An 8,226-nucleotide genomic window follows, 5' to 3' on the forward strand; every position below is an offset into this window, starting at 1 on the left:
TCATCTGGGGCATTTGTTTAAAAGTGCAGATTCGAGCCAGGTGTGGTGGTGTATGCTGTAATTCCAATGACTCAGGAGGTTGAGTCAGGAGAATTGAAAGTCTGAAGTCAGTCTGGACAATTTAGCAAGACCCTATCTCAAAAAAATAAAAACAAAAGAGGGGCTAGGGTTGTGGCTTAGCAATAGAGCACTTGCTTTGCACTGTGAGGCACTGGGTTCAATCCTCAGCACCCCATAAAAATAAATAAACAAAATAAAAATATTGTGTCCATGTATAACTAAAAAAATTTTTTTTAAATAAATAAAAGGGCTGAGATATAATTCAGTGGTAGAGTGCCCTGGGTTCAATTTCTAGGACAGTACTTAATATATGGTGAATCCTCCTGCTTCAGCTTCCAGGATAACTGAGATTATAGGCAAGTACCACTGGTGGGTGCTTTTCTATCTCTTGTGCCCTGTGCTGGGGATTGAACCCAACTGCATCCACATTTCATATTTCCTTTTTTTCTTCCCTTCTTTTTTTTATAATTTTTTATTTTTATACTAAGGACTGAACCCAAGGGCACTTAACCATTGAACTACATCTCTACTTTTTTTGTGTGTGTGTGGTGCTGGGGACTGAACCCAGGGCCTTGTACATGCAAGACAAGCACTCTACCAACTGAGCTATATCCCCAGCCCCTCCACCCTTTTTATTTTTTAGACAGAGTCTCACTAAGTTGCTGAGGCCTTGCTAAATTGCCCAGTCTGTCCCCGAACTTAGAGATCCTCTTGTTTCAGTCTCTCAAATTGCTGGGATTATAAGTGTGTGCCATCATGCTCAGTCCTCGTTCATATTTTATTTTATAATTAACACTTAAAATTATACATATTTATGATGTGCAGCACAGTGTTTTATAATGTGTGCACATTGTGGAATGGTTAAATCAAGCCAAATAGCATATATATAATACCTTGCATTGTTTATGCACTAGTTATCATTTATTGGTGATGAGAACACGTAAATTCTACTGTCAGCAATTTTCAAGTGTACAGGATATGGTTATTAACTATAATCATGTTGTACATTAGATCTCTTGAACGTGTTCTTCCTGAGATTTTATATACTTTAATCAACATCTTCCCAATATATATCCCTCATTGTTTTCTTTTTAATAATAATAGCAAAAATAGCTAGGATTGAATTTTTTTTTCAGTACTGGGAATTGAATCCAGGAGTCTTCTGTCACTGAGCTACATCCCCAGTACTTTTTTTTTTTTTTTTAAATATTTGTTTAGTTGTAGATGGACACAATATCTTTGTTTATTTGCTTTTATGTGGTGTTAAGGATCGAACCCAGGGCCTCACACTTGCAAGGCAGCTGCTCTGCTACTTAGCTACAGCTACAGCCCCAGTATTTTTTATTTTTTCTTCAAGATAGGTCTCACTAAGTTTCCCTGACCAGCCTGGAACTTGTGATCCTCCTGCCTCAGTTTCCCAAGTCTCTGAGATATTACAGGCATGTGCCACTGCCCTCAGCTATGGATTGAATATTTACCAATTTGGATATATTTTAATCATATAAAACTCATTTATATCTTACAATCCTGTTGGAAATATACTATTATTATTCCCATTTAACAGATGAGAATAATGAATTCCAAGAGGTTAAATAAATTGCTCCAAGTTCACATAGTCCATAAACAATGGAGTCTGAGGCAGTCAGACTCCAATTTCTGTATATTTCCACCATTGCTATTGGTGAAGATTTCAAAGACTCATAATATGTGCACATTGCAGAATGGCTAAATCAAGCTAATCAAAAACTCAAACAGAGCCTGATGGGAACTAATGCAAATTAGATCATGCTCATGATTTGATGCCAATGACCTCAAGAATGTTTTAGAGGATCAACTGCAATAGTATGAAGCTGAACATTTTTATAATCAATGTTCACTCACATCAAGTTGACCTCTTGTTGGACATTTTTTGCAAGTTAACATTGGATTAGTGTTTACAGAGCAGTTGAAGTTGCTGCTTGTCCCTTATTCCTCTGCCTTTCCCATTGTAAGATCCAAATCTCTCTCATCAGATTTTGCACTTTATAATCAGAGGTGCCCATAGAACAGAACTCCAAGAACTGTGTGCTTATTTCTATTCACTTGAATTTCCAGTGTCATCACATTGCCTGGCATGCAGCAGGGGCTCAATAAAGGCAGGAAGGCAGGGAACAAGGCCTTGTCTGGGAAGCGGAATTTAAGAAAACATGAAAAGATTTTTCCTCTTCTCTTTACTTATGAGTTGGAGTTTCAACTGCAGCTGGGGCTGCAGTTCAGTGGTAGAGCAATTGCCTAGCATAAGCACTACCCCTCTCTTCAAAAAAGAAGTTTTGGTCTAGAGTTCAATATTTTTTAGCAGTATTAGGGATTGAACCTAGGGGGCGCTCTACCACTGAGTCACATTTCCAGGCCTTTTTATTTTTTATTTTGAGACAGGGTCTCACTAAGTTGCCTAGGCTGGTCTTGAATTTGTGATCCTTCTGTCTCAGGCTCCCAGAGTATCTGGGATTACAATTATGCAGCACTGCACCTAGTTTAGGGTTGAGTTTGGGGTGTTGTTTTGTGTGTGTGTGTGTGTGTGTGTGTGTGTGTGTGTGTGTTTCTTCTTTCTTTCTTTTCTTCTTCTTTTTTTTTTAATGGTGCTGGAGATTGAACCCAGGGCCCTGGGATTCGAGGCAGGCACTCTATCACCTGAGCTATAGCCCCAGCCTAGTGTTTTGGTATTGAGGATTAAACCCAGGCATGTTTTACCACTGACCTACATCCTTAGTCTTTTTTTAAATTTTTTTATTTTTGAGACACGTTTTCACTAAATTGCTGGGATTACCGGCACGCTCCACAGGGCCTGGTTTAGAGTTGAGTTTTGATTTGGGGTCTTTGGTGGTGGTGGTGGGCGTGTATTACCTGCAAGCAGGCTCATAGTCTTGTTTTTAAATCAAGTTTTGTATTTTATTTTTATTGTTTCTTTTTAATTATACACAACATTGGAATTCATTTTGAAATAATCATAAAAGTATGGAATATAATTTGTTCTAGTTCTTTCCCCGGCACTTCCCCTTTCCTTCCCTTCTTTCCTCCCCCTCCCTATTCCCTCCCCTGTACTCTACTGACCTTTCTGCTATTATCGTTTTCTTTTAAATTAGTATCTTTGGATATACATGATGGTGAGATCACTGTGAGAGCCATATATGTACATAGGAAACTTAGGTCAGACTCATTCCACTGTTCTTTCCTTAGGCCATCCCTCCTCCCTCCCTCCCTCCCCTTTGATCTCCTTTGTCAAGTCCACTGATTTAGTTTATTGCCTTTTTATTTTATTTATTTAATTTTAATTGTAGTTGGACACAATACCTCTATTTATTTATTTTTATGTGGTGCTTAGGACCGAACCCAGGGCCTCGCACGTGCTAGGCGATCGCTCTACCTCTGAGCCACAATCCCAGCCCGATATTTTATTGATTTTTATCTCCCCACCCTTATTTTAGATTAATTCTACATGTCAGTGAAAACATTTGACCATTGACTTTTTGAGACTGGCTTATTTCACTTAGCATGATAGTCTCCGGTTTCACCCATTTATTGGCAAATGCCCTAATGTCATTCTTCTTTATGGCTGAGTAATACCCCATTGTGTGTATATATACCACATTTTCTTTTTTTTTTTTTTAAAGAGAGAGGTGAGAGAGAGAGAGAGAGAGAGAGAGAGAGAGAGAGAGAGAGAGAGAGAGAAACAGAGAGAATTTTTAATATTTATTTTTTAGTTTTTGGCGGACACAACATCTTTGTTTGTATGTGGTGCTGAGGATCGAACCCGGGCCGCACGCATGCCAGGCGAGCGCGCTACCGCTTGAGCCACATCCCCTATATACCACATTTTCTTTATCCATTCTTCTGTTGAAGGACTCCTAGGTTTCTTCCATAGCTTGGCTATTGTGAATTGTGCTGCTGTAAATATTGATGTGCCTGCATCACAGTAGTATGTTAATTTTAAACCTTCTGGATATATACTGGGGAGGAGAATAGCTGGGTCAAATGGTGGTTCATTTCCTAGTATGTTGAGGAATCTCTATAATGCTTTTCAGAGTGTTTGCACTAGCTGTGTGTGGTGGTTCATGCCTGTAATCCCAGCAGCTAGGGAGGCGGGAGCAGGAGGGTCTTGAATTCAAAAACAGCCTGAGCAACTTAAGGAGACCCTGTTCCTAAATAAGAATTATTAAAAGGGCTGGGGAGGACTGGGGCTGTGGCTCAGTGGCAGAGCGCTTGCCTCGCATGTGTGAGGTACTAGGTTTGATCCTCAGAAACACATAAAAATAAATAAATATATATATATATATATATTTTTTTTTTTTTTAAGGCTGAGGATGTGGCTCAATGGTTAAGCACCCCCAGGTCCAATCCCTGGTAAAAAAAAAAAAAAAAAAAAAAGCAGAATGGTTTTGCACTAATTTGCAGTCTCACCAACAATGTATGAGCAGTACCCCCCAACATCTTCACTAATGTTTGCTGCTGTTATTATTTTTTGGTGGTGCTGGGAATTGAACCCAGGGCTTGTGTATATGAGGCAAGCACTGAGCTATATCCCCAGCCCCCATGTTTGTTGTTATTATTTGTATTTTTTTGCGGGGGTGAGGGTACTGGGGGATCAATCTCAGGTGTGCTTGACTACTAACCTACATCCCCAGCCCTTTTTATTTTTTGAGACAAGTTCTAACTAAGTTGCTGAGGATGGTTTTGAACTTACAATCCTCCTGCCTTAGTCTTCTGAGTTGTGGGAATTACAGGCATGTGCCACTGCCTGCACCGTTTGTGTTTCTTTCTTTCTTTATTTTTTTTTATTTTTAATTTTTTTTCTTTTTTTTGGTACTAGGTATCAAACCCAAAGGTACTTAACCACTGAGCCATATCCCCCAGCGCTTTTTAAAAGTATTTTATTTAGAGACAGGGTCTCACTGAGTTGCTTAGGGCCTCACTAAATTGCTGAGGCTGGCCTTGAACTCTCATCCTCCTGCCTCAGCGCCCTAAATCACTGGGATCACAGGCATGCATCATAGTGCCTGGCTGTATTTCCTCTTTTGAAAAGTATCTACTTAGTTCTTTTGCCCATTTATTGATTGGGTTCTTATTTTTTTTTTTTTTTTTAACAGCCAAGCGTAAGAGGCAAGTGCTCTACCACTGAGCTAAAACCCCAGCCCTGGGTTCTTATTATCATTATTATTTTGGTATTAACTTTTTTTAGTTCTTCGAATGTTCCAGATATTAACGCACTGAGAAGCAGGTGACAAGGATTTTCTCCCATTCCGTAGGCTTCAAATTATCTTGAGTAATCTAAATTTGTAAGAGTGAAAGCTGGATTTGGTGTCTACCCCCCATAATCTCACCTGCTCAGGAGGTTGAAGCAGGAAGAGGTCAAGTTCAATGCCAACCTCAAAAACCTAGCAAGACCCTCACTAAAGTAGTGAGACCCTGTCTCAAAATTAAAAAAAAAAAAAAATAACTGGCAATATAGCTTAGTGGTAAAGACCCCATGAGCTGAATTACAAGTACAAAATAATAATAATAATTATGTAGCCAGAATGTTCTGGATGAGCCTATAGAAGTACTTCTGACTGACTGGCTGGATGCACATACCTTCTGATCAGCAGAGATTTGTTTAATTACACCGTTTATGAGCATATATTTGGACTCACCTTCATATTAACCTTAAGTTTCTCTGCCCCTCACCTGTGCGCTCCTCTTCAAAGAAATGAGGGAAAGAAAGCACTTGGTATGGGATGTTTCAGGAGCTACAGATGTTTTTCTGGCTCATGGCAGATTGTAATAAACTCTATGGCAATAACCAGCTCTGGGAAGGGCAGGAAATGAGACATGTCCCCACCCCAGCAGCTTTTATTCAGAAAACTGGGTGACTTCATGACATGATCGTGTGTGTTGAGGAATGTATGTACTGAACCAGAAGAAGCTCATCAAGGCTTTTTTTTTTTTCTTTTATTTATTAGACAAAGCTAGAACATTTCAGTAATTTTGTCTCATGACCAATTCCTGTTTAAAGGTTGATTAGAGATTTCAGAATACCCCAACTATTAAGACCTAATGGTTCTTTGTTCTATCTAGTGATTTCCTTCATAACAAGATGTAAGTTTATTTATTTATTTTTTTTACTTGTCCCTGTCAGTCAAATTCCTTGTTTCACTGGGTGTGGCAGAGCACACCTATAATCCCAGCAACTCCGGGAGGCTGAGGCAGGAGGATTGCAAGTTCAAAGCCAGCCTGAGCAACTGAATGAGAGCCCATGTAAGTTAGTGAGGCCCTGTCTCAAAATAAAACATATGATGAGCTGGGGAGGTAGCGCAGTTGTTAAGCCCTCTGGGTTCAATCCCTGGTACCAAAAAAAGGCAAGGGCAGAGGTCAGCAAAAGATCATAAGGACTGAGCTACTTGAGTGGAAAACCTTGAAAGTCGGTCTGGAATGTTGTGCATGGTTCCCAAATAGCTGCTTCTTCTGGGTCAGAAGAGCTACAGAGTTGTTTTATATTCTCACTTCCAGTCTCTGGAAATTTCAATCTGATATTCAGATAGGATTCAGGAATCTATATTAAAACAAAAACCTCTCCAAATAAATCTGATTGCAGCCATGCAGCCATAACAAGATTAGGAGTCACCAGGCTGGATGGTGTTGAAGTGTCTATGGAACTCCATGGAGGATTGTGTAAAGCCGTGTTCAGGTTGTAGTTAATTGATGTGGAAAATTTTAATAATTTAACCAGAATAGTGTATAATGGGGAATAGTTGAGTGAGCAATAACTAGGATGCTGTAATTGAGATCAAGTGAGGAAACAAGGGGTTTTGCAGGGGAGGGAGTGATAGGGATTGAACACAGGGATACTTTCCAATGAGCTACATCTCCAGCCCGTTTTTTTTTTTTTTTTTTTTTTTTTTTTTTTAATACCTGCTCTGTTGCTAAGGCTGGCTTTGAATTTTACATCAATCCTTTTACATCAACCTCCCACCTGTAATCCCAGGTAGGTTCCACTGAGCCCAGGTTGTCCTTACCTTTTTGAAAAACTATTTTTTTTTTTTTTACTTGTAGATGGAACAATACCTTTATTTTATTTGTTTATTTTTATGTGGTGCTGGGGATCAAACCCAGAGCCTCACACATGCTCGGCAAGCGCTCTACGGATGAGCCGCAACCCTGGCTTTACCCTTACCTTCTAATATCTAGATTCCTTCTCCTGGCTCCCACCAACTATGCTTATACTATTATTATTATTATTTTTTAATGGTGGTAATAGGGATTGAACTCAGGGTGCTTTTCCTCTGAGCTACATTCCCAGCCCTTTTGATTTTTTGAGACAGGGTCTTGTGAAATTGCCCAGGGTGGCCTCAAACTTGTATCCTTCTGCCTCAGCCTCATGAATATCTGAGATTACATGTGTGCACCATGGTAACTGGCTTCTAATTTCCTACTCTAATTCATACTATTTCTAATTATTTGACAGCAATTCATGGTGAGGAGGAAGACAAAAATAATTTGTGCACTGAGATTGAATACTCTCAGATATTTTGAGGAATAGCCAATAATCTCTTGAATCAGAGCACAAGGACTTCCAATTACTTTCTTTTATGTTTATGCCACCTAAATTTCTGTTCTAGCTAAATCGATGAGATGTGGTAAGAACAATTTGAAAATAAATTTTAATTTGAAACTAAGTACAGGGTACAGTAGTGCACACCTGTAATCCCAGTGACTCCAGAGGCTAAGGCAGGAAAGTGGCAAATTTAAGACCAGTCTGGGCAATTAAGACCCTGCCTCAAAAAAAAGTCTGGGCTTGGTGGCACACACCTGTAATCTCAATGACTCAGGAGGCTCAGGCAGGAAAATTCAAAGTTGTTCCAGGCCAACCTCAGCAATTTAGCAAGACCCTGTCTCAAAAGAAAAAATAAAAAGGGCTAATGATGTTGTTCAATGTAGAGTTTCCCTGTGTAAAATCCCCAATACTAGGAGAAAAAAAAATGCTGGTGATATACCTTAGTGGTAGAGAGAGTACCCTTTGGGTTTATTCCCCAATACAAAAAAAAAAAAAAAAAAAAAAAAAAGAAAGAAAAGTAATGAAGATAGAAAGGAAGGAGAGGGAGAGAAGGAGGTCAAAGTTAACAAGGACAACTAAAAAGTAAGATTTCAGCTGGG

Source organism: Callospermophilus lateralis, chromosome 7, assembly GCF_048772815.1.
Source record: "Callospermophilus lateralis isolate mCalLat2 chromosome 7, mCalLat2.hap1, whole genome shotgun sequence".
NCBI classification, from domain to species: Eukaryota; Metazoa; Chordata; class Mammalia; order Rodentia; family Sciuridae; genus Callospermophilus; species Callospermophilus lateralis.